Raw genomic sequence first — 14,769 nt, forward strand, 5'->3', positions numbered from 1 at the left:
CTCACTTATTTCCTTGCAGCTAAAAGTATCTGTACACTTGCTAGTATTCTCTATAATTATAAACATGACTATAACGTGTAAAGAATTCTGAAGTGTCTGAGATTTTATCCCAACTTGTAAACTAAAAACTTAACTTGTCATGTTTTCAAGGAAGAAAACAAAAGACACTTAAGCCGGAGAAAAAGGACCTTATTGCTTATAGGATAGCAAGCAGCATGAACTTCATGTTGTTCTTTGTCTTTGCTACCCAAGTCCCACAAAGGTAGTGGACAGAAATCCAGGTAAATGCAGCACATGCATAGGTAGGTATTATTTCTGAAAAATTGCAAATTTAGGAAACCCATCTCACACTCCTTTATAGTCAAACCCTTGCATCAAATCAGATTCCCTGGAAGCCTGAATCCCTTTTCTCCTGCTATACTTTACTTTGCCTTTTCAAAAATCACAAAATTAAATTGTATGGCATGCAGCTTTTTCCATCCATCTTCTTTCAGTCATCATGGTGTTTTTTGAGATTCTTCTTTGTAGTTGTATGTTTCAGTAGTTTGTTCTTTCCATCGTCGGGTAGCATTTTAACATACAGATATATCACAATTTGTTCATCCACACACCAGTTGACGTATATTTGGATTGTTCAGAGTTTGGGCTGTTTGAGCATTGTTTACAAGCATCTGTGTGGACATTTAGTTTAATTTATCCTGAGTAAATAACTAATGTCAGGAATTCAGTTGAGCTGGGAGAGAGCTGAGGTATCTGAGTAGCTGATTATATCAGGAAACAAAAATGCCAAGAGTTAAGCCTTTAAGCATTTACTGTACTGGTATAAGCCAGGCTAAAACCAGAGAAAGAGCCAGCTGTTCCCTGTTCCATTTTCCCTATGGAATGTTGTGTCACTTGAGGGTCAGGTGGATCAGGACAGAAGTGGTGATCATTTCCTGTTGAAGAAACCCCCAGACAAAAACTCTAGCAGATTTATGGATCCTGGGATGAGAGGGAGGATGAGGGGGTAGGACGAGCAAGGGGAAAGTACTGAATCGGAGTAGAGAACACTGTCTTCAAAGGTTTACCCTCTTCCTTTTAACAAGGAGGTCTTGGTGAAGAAACCCAAAGAAGACCTAGGACCAAGGCTGTGGATGAAGAGAATTAGGGCCTGGAAGCATAAATACGTGAAGGGCATGGCTGGCCGGAAATGCTGGATACCATGACTGTGACTGTCTTCAGACACTGCACTGGCCTTTTGGTGTCAGAAGGGTAGCTTTTCCGGGGAGGCCTGCCTACGAGAGCCTTGCAATTGCCAGTAGTCAGTCAAGTAGGTTTTCAACCAGAAGCCAGACTTCTAAGTTAGAAACATTTAAGGGAAGGCATTCAATATTTCACTATTAGTTATGTTATGGTGATTTTTATAGATAAACCTTATCAAATTGAGAAAGTTCTCTTTTCTCTAGTTTGCTAGAAGATTTTGTCATGAGTGCATATGATTTGGTCACTGACTTTCCTTCATTAACCGAGGATGGTCCTATGTATTTTCTCCTTTAATTTGATAATATAATTATATTGATTTAGATCTGAAGGTCAAAGTTCCTCGCATCCTTGTATAAACTTATCCATGATGTATGGTACATTTCATGTAATTTTATATTCGCTTGCTAATATTTGGTTAGTGATCACTGTTCATGAGGAATATTTGGTCCATAATTGTATTTTCTAGTGAATTTTGATTACATTTGGTACTAGAGTAGTACTATCTTCATAAATGATTTGAGGATTGTTCTATCTTCTATTCTCTAAAATAATTTTTATTGATTTGATATTGGTTTTCATTAAATGTTAAATAGAGTTCACAAAGAATTCTTCAAGGCTGAGAGTTTACTCTGTGGAAGATCTTTATTTACAAATTCAATTTCTCTATTAGATAATAGGCCATTACGATTTTCTATTTCTTTTTGTGGCATATTTGATAGCATTTTTCTTTCAAGTCATTTGTGCATTTTATCTAGCTTGTCAAGTACATTAGAATAAAGTTTATACACACACATTTTTTTTCTTTTTAATTATCTGCATAATCTATAATAATATAGCATTTTTTCCCTTTCTTTACCTGTATAATTTATGGTCAGAACCCTTTTTCCATTTCCAATTTGCGTAATTTGTATTCTCTCTCTTTCTCATTAGGATCAGCCCATATACAGAAGTTTTTTCAGTACATCTGGTTAAATACTCAGAAGTGAGATTGCTGAATCATGGTATGACCCTGAGTACTGTTTTCCAAAGTGACTGCATTATTTTGCACTCCCACTAAGTATGGAGAGTCCCAAATTCTCCACGTCCTAACAGTTGTTATTTCTTTTTTTTGTTGGTCTGTGTTTTTATTTTTTTGACATTTTGCTAATGGCTATCCTAATAGGTGTGACATATCTCATTGTGATTTTCATTTACATCTCCCTATTGGTTAGTGACAATTAGCATCTTTTTATATACCTATTTGCTATTTTTATGTCTTCTTGGAGAAATATCTGTTTATATCTTTCATTAATTTTTAAAGCTGGGTTATTAATTGTTTTGTTATGGAGTTGTAGGGGTTCCTTATATATTTTGGGTATTAATCACTTGTTACATATGTGGTTTGCAAATATTTTCAACTATTTCATAGGTTGCCTTTTCATTCTGTGGATTTTTTTCTTTTCTGTGCTGAAGTCTTTAGTTTGATATAGTTCTGCTTATTAAATTTTGTTTCTACTGGTTGTGCATTTGATGTCATCTTATGTCCAAAGTCATGAAGCTTTTTCCGTGTTTTCTTTTAGGACTTTACAGTTTAGGTCTTGTGTTTAAGTCTTTAATACATTTTCAGTTAATTTTTCTGATAGTGTAAAATATTGGTCCAAATTCATTCTTTTGCTATCCAGTTTCCCAACATTGTTTAAAAGAGTATTTTTCCTCATTGTGCATTTTTGGTATCCTGGCTAAAGATCAATTGACTTTATAGGTAGGTATTTATTTCTGAGCTTTCTATTCTGTTCCATTGCACCATATCAGTATTTATGCCAGTAGCATAATGTTTTTATTACTATTGTTTTGTGAAATGTTTGCTCAGCAAATGGGACACTTCCAACTTTGCCCTTTTTTCTCAAGATTTTTCAGTTACTTGGGTTTTGTGTGTGTGTGTGTGTGCTTCCATATGAATTTTAGATTTCCTTTTCTATTTCTGAAAAAAAGAAGCCAACTGGTTTTGGTAGAAATTGCATTGAATCTATAGGATCACTTCGAGTAGAATGGACTCATTTTTAATAAGTCTTGTAATCCATGGATACAAATATCTTTCCATTTGTGTCTTCTTTTATTTCCATCATCAGTGTTTTGTAGTTTTCAGTGTATAAATCTTTCACCTCTTTAGTTAAGTTTATTACTATGCATTTATTTTTTGATGCTATTTTAAGGGATTTTTTTTTCCTTTTTTTTTTTTTTTTTCCTGGAAGTACAAAGTATAAAGAAATGCAACTGATTTTCCTATGTTGATTTTGTATCCTGCCACTTTACTGAATTTGTTTATTAGTCTAACAAGCTTTTAAGGTTTTTGTTTTCTTTTGGTGGAATCTTTAGGGTTTTCTACATATTGCATGATATCTACAAATGGAGATAATTTTACTTCTTTCTGTATTGGTTGTTCTTTATTTCTATTTCTTGCCTAATGGCTCTGGCTAGGACTTCCAGTACTACATTGAATAGAAGTTGCAAGAGCAGACATTCTGCACCTTTCTTGATCTTAAAAGAAAAGCTTTCAGTTTTTTATTGTTGAGTATGATGTTAGCTGTGGGATTTTCATATATTGTCTTCTTTATGCTGAGGTAATTTATCTCCGTTTCTAGCTTTTTGAGTATTTTTTAATGAAGAGCTGTTAAATTTTGTCAAGTACTTTTTTCTGTACCTATTAAGATGATATTGGTTTAAACTTTCATTCTGTCAATATAATGTACTACAAGGAGTGATTTATGTTTACTGAAACTTCCTTCCATCCCACTTAGTCATGGTGTAGGGTTCTTTTAATATGTTGTTGAATTCAGTTTGATAGTATTTTATTGAGGTGTGGTTTTTTTTTCATCTATATTTATCAGAATACTATTTTTTAAAAAGTTTTTTTTTTTTTCTTGAGGTGCTTATCTGTCTTTGATATCTTATGAGGATGATGCTGGCTTTATAAAATGAATTTGGAGTTATTCCCTGCTCTTCATTTTTTTTGAGTTTGGTAGGTATTGGTTTACTTCTAATTTTAATGTTTGCTATAATTCACCAGTGGAGACATCTAGTTCGGGGCTTTTCTTTGTAGGGAGGTTTTTTTTTAATTGTTGTTTCAATATCCTTATAAATCTGTTCAGACATTTTCTTTCTTCATGATTCAGTCTTGGTAAGTGGTTAATTGCTGGAAATTCATCCAATTTATTGGTGAATGATTGTTCATTAACCTTTTGTGATTGCTTATATTTCTGTGGCATTAGTTGTAATGTCTTCCTTTTTATTTCTAACATTATTTATTTAAATCTTACCTCTTTTTTTCTTTGTTAATCTAGCTAAATGTTTAATTTTATGTTTTTTAATTTTTTTATTTTCTTAAAGATTTTATTTATACTCATGAGAGATACACACAGAGAGAGAAACAGAGACAGAGACAGAGGCACAGACAGAGGAGAAGCAGGCTCCATGCAGAGAGCCCAATGTGGGACTTGATCCCGGGACCCCAGGATCACACCCCAGGCCAAAGGCAGGCACCAAACTGCTGAGCCACCTGGGGATCCCCTAATTTTATGTTTTTTTTTTAAACAGCTGTTTTATTGATATTTCTGTAGTTTTATTGTTCTCTTAATTTCTTATGTGCTCTTTATTATTTGCATCCCTTTGATAACTTTGACTCAGTTTTTTTTTTTTTTTTTTTTTTGTAGTTTCTTGAGGTATAAAGTTAGTTTAGGGTGTTTTTCTGAGATATTTCTTCCTTTTTAAAAATATAGGTATTTATTACTATGAACTCCCCTCTTAGTCTGCTTTGGCTGCATTTCCTAAGTTTTGGTATGTTGTATTTTTATTTCATCTCTCTGGGAATATTTTCTAATTTGTCTTTTGATTTTTTCTTTGATATATTGATTCTTCAAATGTGCATTATTTAATCTATACATATTTGTGAATTTTCTACTTTTTTTCCTGCCATTAGTCTCTAGTTCATTTCATTGTAGTTAGAAAAGGTCTTAGTATGATTTCAATCTTGTTCAGTTTGTTAAGGCTTGTTTTTTGCTTTATCTGTTGTCTATCCTGGAGAAAAATGTATATTTGGCTTCCATTAGGTGTATATGTTTATTAGATCCATTTGGTTTATAGTGTTGGGGAAGTTCTTTGTTTCTTAGTTGATTTTCTGTCTGATTGAACTATTAATTAATGAAAACGGGGTATTGAAGTCCCCTCTTTTAGCATATTTATATTTCTTTCTTTGGTTTGTCAATATTTATATATTTAAATGCTCTTGTTGGGTGCACATATATTTATAATTGTTATATTTTTCTGTTGAATTGATCCATTTATTTTTATATAATGTTATTTCTCTTGTGACAGTTTTTGACTTAAAGTATATCTTCTCTCAGAGAAGTATAGCCACCATACTCTCTTTGGCTGGTTGCCATCTTTCTCTACACCTCTACTTTCAGCTTATGTGTGTTCTTAAATCTAAAGTGAATTTTTTGTTGTTGGTGGTGATGGAGATGTTTTGTTTTGTTTTCTTTTGTATATAGCATATATTTGGAACTTTGGGTTAAGTTTTTACCTTTGTTCTAGCTTCCCATCGTGGAAGCCTGTATCTTTCATTCAGAAAGCTCCTCGTTAATATACACAAAGGCTATAAATTTTCTTCTAAGTACAATTTAATATGTGTCCCAAATGTTTTAGTAAATTGTGCTTTTATTATCATTACATTTCTAAAATTTTCTAATATCCTTGCATCTTCTTTAATAATTGGCTATCAGAGTAAAGTTCTTTAATTTCACTGTCTTTATTATCACTATCTTTATTAATGTTTATTTCTAATTAATTACATTAAAGACCATATCTGTGGTATTTCAATATTTTTTTTTAAAGATTTATTTGTGAGAGAGAGAGAACATGAATGGTGGGAAAGGAAGAATACTTGAGTAAAATTCTTAATTTACATTCAATAAAACCATACATTTGAAGTTGTAACTTTCTATACTACACATAAACCATATACTATTAACATCTCTATGAGGCAAATTAGTTTTCTTTGCTTTTACACAAAAACCACTTGCACAAATAGAGTTTCCTACAAGATAATATTTACCCTTACAACATGGTAAAAATGCATTAATCATAGTAAAATGTAACTCAAGATACTCACATATGTAGAAAATCAGATAATCCCAGATAAGCCGGATAGACAAACCCAGTAGACACTGATGGATCACATGATGGATCACTTCATGTTTAATACCAATTATTGGGAAACTTTTCTCTAACAGTGGTTCTTGTGATCATAAAAAATTCCAAAGATTATTCTTGACCACAAAAAAAGACTGCTCACATTGTAGTTAACCTGTTTTCATTTTGTTTGTATTTGAATAACTGCAATAATAGGTGTTAATACATATAGACATATCTTGTTTTATTGGTTTTGCTTTGTTATTTTTCACAAATACATTATGCCTTTGAATATGGAAATATGTTTAATGGACTTATAATGGAAACTGTATGTTGTGTATTTCTGAACTATTTTGTTGGCCATCAAGTCTCAGATTAAATCTAGGTTATCTTCTGAAATTCCAGTAAACACAGCAGCTTCCACCCCCACCTGGCTCTATCAGCATACTTGTTGAACAAGAGGGAGCAGGCTGTGAAACTGTTTCAACTGCTTTGCCTTCGCTTAGTAGGAGGGGCTCACTTAATATGGAGTATTGTCAAATTGGTGACTTTAGTGGCAAACAAAGAGGAGGGCTACAGACTCCACTAGCCTGAGGTAGTAGTTCTTTTTGGCTCAAGCAATGGACCAGTATACTAGCAGGAATTTATGAGAGAGTTCTAAGAGTGAGACAGCTATAGAAACATTGTTAAGCCATTCCTGTATCTTGGTTGACCAGAAACTGTGCCTGTATGCACAAGAGAAGTTAGAGCAGACCCAAACCACCTACACATTTTTGGCCAACAGAGACTGTGCACACACAAAGATTTGAGAAAACCCCATAGGAAATTAAAGCTCAGACGTAACATGTTAGTCTTTTCTAGAATCATATAAAATGAAATGTCTTTATATTGTGTATAGCTATTCAGATATTGGGTTGAGAATATTTTGTGTTCCTAAAGAGCTACATTGGAATGATTATGTATGAAAAATTTGATTTTTTTTAGATGCTTAGTAATCAGACACCTGTTTCTGCTGGACTTGAAATGAAAGTGAGGAGTGTGATGATTATGTATAATACAAATATGTTGACATATTATTAAAAGAAGCCAAATCCATACAAAAACTTTGGTTTTAATTATCCTGCCTTAACTGTTTATGTTAAATGTTAAGCAGTTATGGCCGAGGACATTGTTCTTGGTAGATGGTCCAAAAACTGCTGCTCATAATGATTTTATCAACACTGACAAGATAGAAAATATCTGTGTGAGTAGTTGTACCATTCATTTATTACATTATTGAATATCCATTCTAAAGATCATCTGTGGGGAAGCCCAGGTGGCTCAGTGATTTAGTGCCGCCTTCAGCCCAGGGCCTGGTCCTGGAGACCCGGGATCGAGTCCCACCTCAGGCTCCCTGCATGGATCCTGCTTTTCCCTCTGCCTTTGTCTCTGCCTGTGTCTCTGCCTCTCTCTCTGTCTCTCTCTGTCTCTCTCTGTCTCTCTCTCTCTCATTCTCTCTTTGTCTCTCATGAATAAATAAATCAAATCTTAAAAAATATGTCATTAAAAAAATAAAGATCATCTATGATTCAAACTGTGGCTAGAAGTTACTGGTTTTAAAGAATAACTGGGGAATAAGAAAAACCAACAAGTGCCTAGAATCAGTAGTAAAGTAAATAGGAAATTATAGAGGCATTGGTTAATTTGTAAGTAACTTGAAGATGAGAAAAAATGATTTAAAAAAATTTTTATTTATTTGAAAGAAAGAGTGAGAGCACAAGCAGGGTGTGGGGGGCAGAGGGAGAATGGAAGGGAGAAGCAGGCTCCCCACAGAGAAGAGAGCCCAACGTGTGTTTTGATCCAAGGACCTCGGGATTATGACCAGATGCTTTACCAATGGAGCCACCCAGGTGCCCTAAGAATAATGTATTTTTTACATTTACATTTGTGTACCTTCTAGTGACTTGGTCAGTGGTTTTTTAGATGCTGTCTGTCTGAGGTCTAAATGTAGAAATCTTCACCTTATGTTTATTTCCTTGTATAAAATTGATAAGATAATGTAGAATTATTTAATTTTCATTTCTAATACCTAAACATTTTACCTAGATTTGCTTTAATAGGTTTCCTTATTTTGGGTGTGCCTTGGTAGCTTAGTTGGTTAAGCATCTGACTCTTGGATTCCACTCAGGTCATGATCTTATGGGGCATGAGATTGAGACCCAAGTTGGGTAGGGGGGTCCACACTCAGCAGGGAGTCTACTTGAAGAATCTCTTCCTCTGCCCTTTCCCCCACTTGCAAAATCTCCCTCTCTCTCTCAAATAAATTTTAAAAATAATTCCCATGATTCTGGTATTTCAGTATGAAATTACAGCAATAATATATTTAAAGTGATAAATAAGGAGAATAAACAACAGAAAATTAGTAGAAATACTATGACAAAAAAACAAATACTTTTTGCAATACACACATATTACATAAGAGAAAAAATGGTACAGATTTTTCTTAATCTGGATCAAACCCTAAACTGTCACCGTTACTAGCATCATTTCCAATATATGTCCAAATCATCATACTGATTTCTCAATTAAGTGTAATGAATGTATGCCCTCCTGTGGTACATAGTTGAGAAACACCAGATGAATTTTAACTAAGATGTTGATTAAAAAGTTGTAAGTGCTGAAGCAGGCTTTGTCAGCAAACTAGTACAGCAACCTTTCCTATGTCAAACCAGATCAAATAATGAAATTTATTTAGTAAGAAGTGCTATGAAGATCCCCAAACTGTCAGCCATTTGTGCTGTGAGCTAATGAAAAAAACATGTGTGCTGATCTTGATATACTTGGGTGAAATTTCAAGAAAAAAACACTTCTGCAATTACTCTATTTATGTCAAATCAATTATTGGCTTATGGATAACAAAATATAGACTGAAAACCTGAGGTAATGACATAATGTATTTAGGGATTATTCTAAATTATAGTTTGAATATAAAAGTGTGCTTTCTGGAGGTAAAAAACTATGTCTTATTAATAATGTAATTATTATAAGAAATATTTGAAAAGATGTACAAGTATTTTAAATTTCAATTACTGTATTTCTGGAATGCTTTGTCAGGTAGATTTTGTTTGTTTCTTAACCAAAGCAAATATGCAGGTAGTGGGGTCTTTGATTATGAATGTAAAAACCATTTTACCACATAGCAGAATATGGCAAAGAGACATTATGTTAGTCTGTAAAGGGAGCATTAACAGATATCTAGTGCACATATATAATGCAAGCAGTAGAGATATTCCAAGATTGTTGTGGAATTTTTATGGTATTCTTCTCATGCTAAAATTATGTAGAAGAGATCATCTATGGCATCAGCTTTGTATTACGGTATTTTAAGTATTTCATAATTCGTATATATTGTGACACATTGAAAATCAATACATGCCTTTTATGTAATTATTACCAAATATATTACTTTACAGAATAAATTTGTAAATCAAAGCAGTTAATTATCTATGGGTCCAGTGTTCCCAGTCTTTTAAAAGAGAAATTCTAAGTACAACTTAAAGAGATTTTTATTTTAAAATTCCATTGTCTTTTACTGTGTTATATTTTTAAAGCTTATATGATTTAACTATTCTATTAAATCATAATACTTTTTTAAAGATTGTAATCCCTTAATTCTTACTTACTTATGGTTATACCTACCTCAGTTTTCTGCTCTGTTGAGCCTCAAACTAAATCATAATCTCTTCTGGGTCCAAGTCTCTGTTTCTAATTGCTAGTTTACTTTCTTGTTTTCTCTAACATATTTAAAATAATTGGCTGGTGAAGGCTAGCTATATGGTGTAAGTTTTTGAATCTCAGAGATTTTATTCCATCACACCTGACTGGTAATTTATCTAAGAATAGAATTCAAAGATGAAAATATATTTTTAAAAATTTACATGTTATTCAGTCTTTCTATATGAATATGTGTTTCCTCTAGTTGTAAGAAATTTGGTTATATTATCTATTTAAATTTTTGCTTTACTCTCAATTCTCTTTTCTCTTTTTTCAAGAAAGATTCTCTAGTTTTAAATTTTTCTTTAATAGTATCTGTCTTTTCTATCTATTCTAGGAAATTACATTTCAATTTTATATTCTTTACTTCTATTTGATTTTTTAATGTGACAATGTTTAATAATATCTTAATTTATTCATTCTATTTGAAGCTTACTTTCATAGATTTTGTTTTTTTTTTTTCAATCTGGAGAAGGAAACAGACATCAAAATCCAAGAGGCAGAGATTTTGACTCTCATCAAAGTCAACAAAAGCAGGCCAATATCAGGACATATCATAGTTAAATTTGCAAAATATAGAGATAAATAGAAAAATAATCCTAGAAGCAGCCAGACAAAAGAAGTCCCTAACTTAGACGGGAAGACAAATAAAGTAATCAGCAGATTTACCCACAGAAACTTGACGGACCAGAAGAGAGTGGCATAATATATTCAGTGTGCTGAATTGGAAAAATAAACAGCCAAGAATACTCTATCTATCAAGGCTGTCATTCAGAGTAGGAGACATAATAAGTTTCTCAGACAAACAATTAAGGATTTTGTGACCACTAAACCAGCCCTGCAAGAAATATTAAAGGGGACTCTTTGGGTGGGGGAAAAAAGGACCAAAGTAACAAAGATTAGAAAGGAACAGAGAAAAATCTCCAGAAAGAATGATAAATCAAGTAATGCAATGGAACTAAATTCATATCTATCAATAATGACTTTAGTGTAAAAGGATTAAATGCTTCAGTCAAAAGAAAAGAGTGTCAGAATGGATTAAAAAAAAAAAGACCTGTTTATATGCTTCCTATTAGAGACTCATTTTAGACCTAAAGACATTTGCTGATTGAAAGTGAGGAGATAAAGAATGATTTATCATGACATCAAAAGAAAACCAGAGGAGCCATACTTATATGAGACAGACTAGATCTTAAGCAAAAAATTGCAACAAGAGATGATAAAGGACACTAGATCATAATAAAGGGGACTATCCAACAAGAAGTCCTAACAATTGTACATATTTATGTCCCCAACTTGGGAGCACCCAAATACACAAGACAATTAATAACATAAAGGAACTCATTGATAAAAATACAATGACAGAAGGGGATTTTAACACCCCACATACATCAATGGATGGATAACCTAAGCAGAAAATCCACAAGGAAACAATGGCTTTGAATGACATACTGGACCAGATGGACTTAACAGATATATTCAGAACATTTCATCCTAAAATAGCAGGATACACATTCTTTTCCAGTGCACATGAGACATTCTCCAGAATGGATCACATACTGGGTCACAAATCAGGTATCAACAAGTACAAAATGACAGGTCATAGCATGCATCTTTTCTTACCACAACACTGTGAAACTTGAGGTCAACCAGAGAAAAAATTTGGAAAGACCATAAATATGTGGATAATAAAGAACCGCCTACTAAAGAATGAATGGGTTAACCAGGAAATTAAAGAAGAAATTAAAAATGCATGGAAATAAGTGAAAATGGAAACACAACAGTCTAGAATTTTGGGATGCAGCAAAGGCAGCCCTAAGAGGGAAGTATATATCAATACAAGCCTACCTCAAGAAGCAAGAAAAATCTGAAATATGCAACCTAACCTTAGACCTAAAGGTACTAGAAAAAGCAATAAATTAAGCCTAATGCCAGCAGAAGAAGGGAAATAATAAATATTAGAACAGAAATAAATGATATAGAAACAAACAAACAAAAAGCAGTAGAAAGATTAATGAAACAAGGAGGTGGTTCTTTGAAAGAATTCATAAAATTGATAAACCCCTAGCCAGACATATCAAAAATAAAATAGGACCCAAATATATAAAATCATTAATGAGAAAGGAGAGATCACAACCAACACCACAGAAAAACAATTATAAGAAAATATTGTGAAAAATAATATGCCCACAAATTGGGAAATCTGGAAGAAATGGATACATTCCTAGAAACATAAACTACCAAACTGAAACAGGAAGAAATAGAAAGCTTGAACAGACCAATAACCAGCAAAGAATTTGAATCAGTAATCAAACATCTCACAACAAACAAAAGCCCAGGGCCAGATGGCTTCCCAGGGGAATTCTAGCGAACATTTAAAGAAGAGCTAATACCTATTCTTTTCAAACTGTTCCAAGAAATAGAAATGGAAGGAAAATTTCCAAACTCATTCTACAAGGCCAGTGTTACCTTGATTCCAAAATCAAAGACCCCACTAGAAAGAACTACAGGCCAATATCGCTGATGAACATGGATGCAAAAATTCTCAACAAAGTATTAGCAAATGGAATCCAATAGTACATTAAAAGCATTATTCACCATGATGAAGTGGGATTTATTCCTGGGCTGCAAGAGTAGTTCAATATTCACAAATCAATCAACATGACACACCACATTCATAAAAGAAAGGATAAGAACCGTATGATCCTCTCAATAGATGTAGAAAAAGCATTTGATAAAATACAGCTTCCTTTTTTGGTAAACACCGGCAACCAAGTAGGGATAGAGGGAACATACCTCAACATCATAAAGATCATATATGAAAGACTCTCAGCTAATATATCATCCTCAGTGGGGAAAAACAGAGATTTTCCTCTCTGGTCAGGAACAAGACTAGGATGTCCACTCTCACTACTGTCATTTAACATAGTACTGAAGGTCCTAAAAATCAGACAACAAAAACAAGTGAAAAACATCCAAACAAGCACATAAACAAAAAAAAAAAAAAAACAAACAAACAACAACAACAAAAAAAACAAAAAGAAAAAACAAAAAAGGGATCCCTGGGTGGCGCAGCGGTTTGGCGCCTGCCTTTGGCCCAGGGCACGATCCTGGAGACCCGGGATCGAATCCCACGTCGGGCTCCCGGTGCATGGAGCCTGCTTCTCCTTCTGCCTATGTCTCTGCCTCTCTCTCTCTCTCTCTCTGTGTGACTATCATAAATAAATAAAAATTAAAAAAAAAAAAAAAAAAAAAAAGAAAAAACAAAAAAAAACAACTTAAACTTTAGAATGCATGTCACCCTTTTTTTGTATCAGTAAAATCATACACCAAAATGCCTAGAATAAGCATTTTTTTCATATACTTGGTTGAGTGTTTAGTATCAAGCATAAAACTCAAATCTGTTTTATTGTGGAAGTACTCCTAAGTGGAAATATTTTCTTTGAATAGTAAACGATTCTTTAATTGAAATTTTAAATAATAATACTCTAACCTAAATCATGAGCAAGATGTATACTGCTCATATTCTCCCTAAGCTACATGATTTTATTGGCTAGTATCACTAATATTCCTTTAGATAACATACTTTTTTATTATTTTAAGGTGTGATATAAAGATATTTTATTTTTTCAAAGGATTTTATTTATTTATTCATGAGAGACACAGAGAGAGGCAGAGACATAGGCAGAGGGAGAAGTACTTAATACTTAAGACTTTAATACTTCAGTAATTTCCTTTACATAAGGGATAAAAATAAAAATTCCTTACAATGACAAATATAATTCATCCCCACTTTTAGACTTTTTAACCCTCCACTCTCAAATCTTTGTACTTACATGTAGCATGATTTTATGCCTTTTTATGTGCTTTTCCTCTCTATAATGTCATTTATTCCTCTACTGGAAAAATTTTATCCATCCTTGTTTTCTTAAATATCTTTTTTTTTCTCTGTAATGCTTCCACTTAGTAGCTTTCATAATCCACTTTCTCTTTAGGTTTAGTCAGTCATATATGTTCAAATGCATTTTTTTCTATTATGATCTATTTAGTTTCTCTAATGAAATGTACTTGAATTCTTAACTACTCGACAAAAATTGAATGCTACTATTCATTTAAATACCAAAACACAATTAATTAATTAATTGATTGATTAAAAAATAAACACCAAAACACTTTAGTGACTATGTGTCATACTTACCTATCATATTAAAAATAGTTATTGCTTAAAACATCTGTTATGTTTAGCAACATAGCATAGGGATTATACTTTCTTGGGATTATTAAAATACTCAATCATTTTTCTTATATCATGATTGCCTGATACATTATTACATTCTTAAATTATTTAGTAAATGGTAACCTGAGGTAATTTTTTTCGAACATAATTTTTTAAAACTATATTTAAGATATTTTGAAGTTTATGATATATACCTAATTTATAGGTTAAAATTCTTGAAATATTGTGGATACTAAATATATTTCAAATAGATTTTAAACAGCATAGCCTTTATGTTTTTTTTGATTGGTGTTACCACAGGATCAAAACTACTAAATTATTTTGTAGATTCCTCTCGGATATTGCAAGACTTTGAGTGTAACAAATATGAA

The sequence above is a fragment of the Canis lupus genome, chromosome 34, assembly GCF_048164855.1.
Source record: "Canis lupus baileyi chromosome 34, mCanLup2.hap1, whole genome shotgun sequence".
In the NCBI taxonomy this organism is placed as follows: Eukaryota; Metazoa; Chordata; class Mammalia; order Carnivora; family Canidae; genus Canis; species Canis lupus.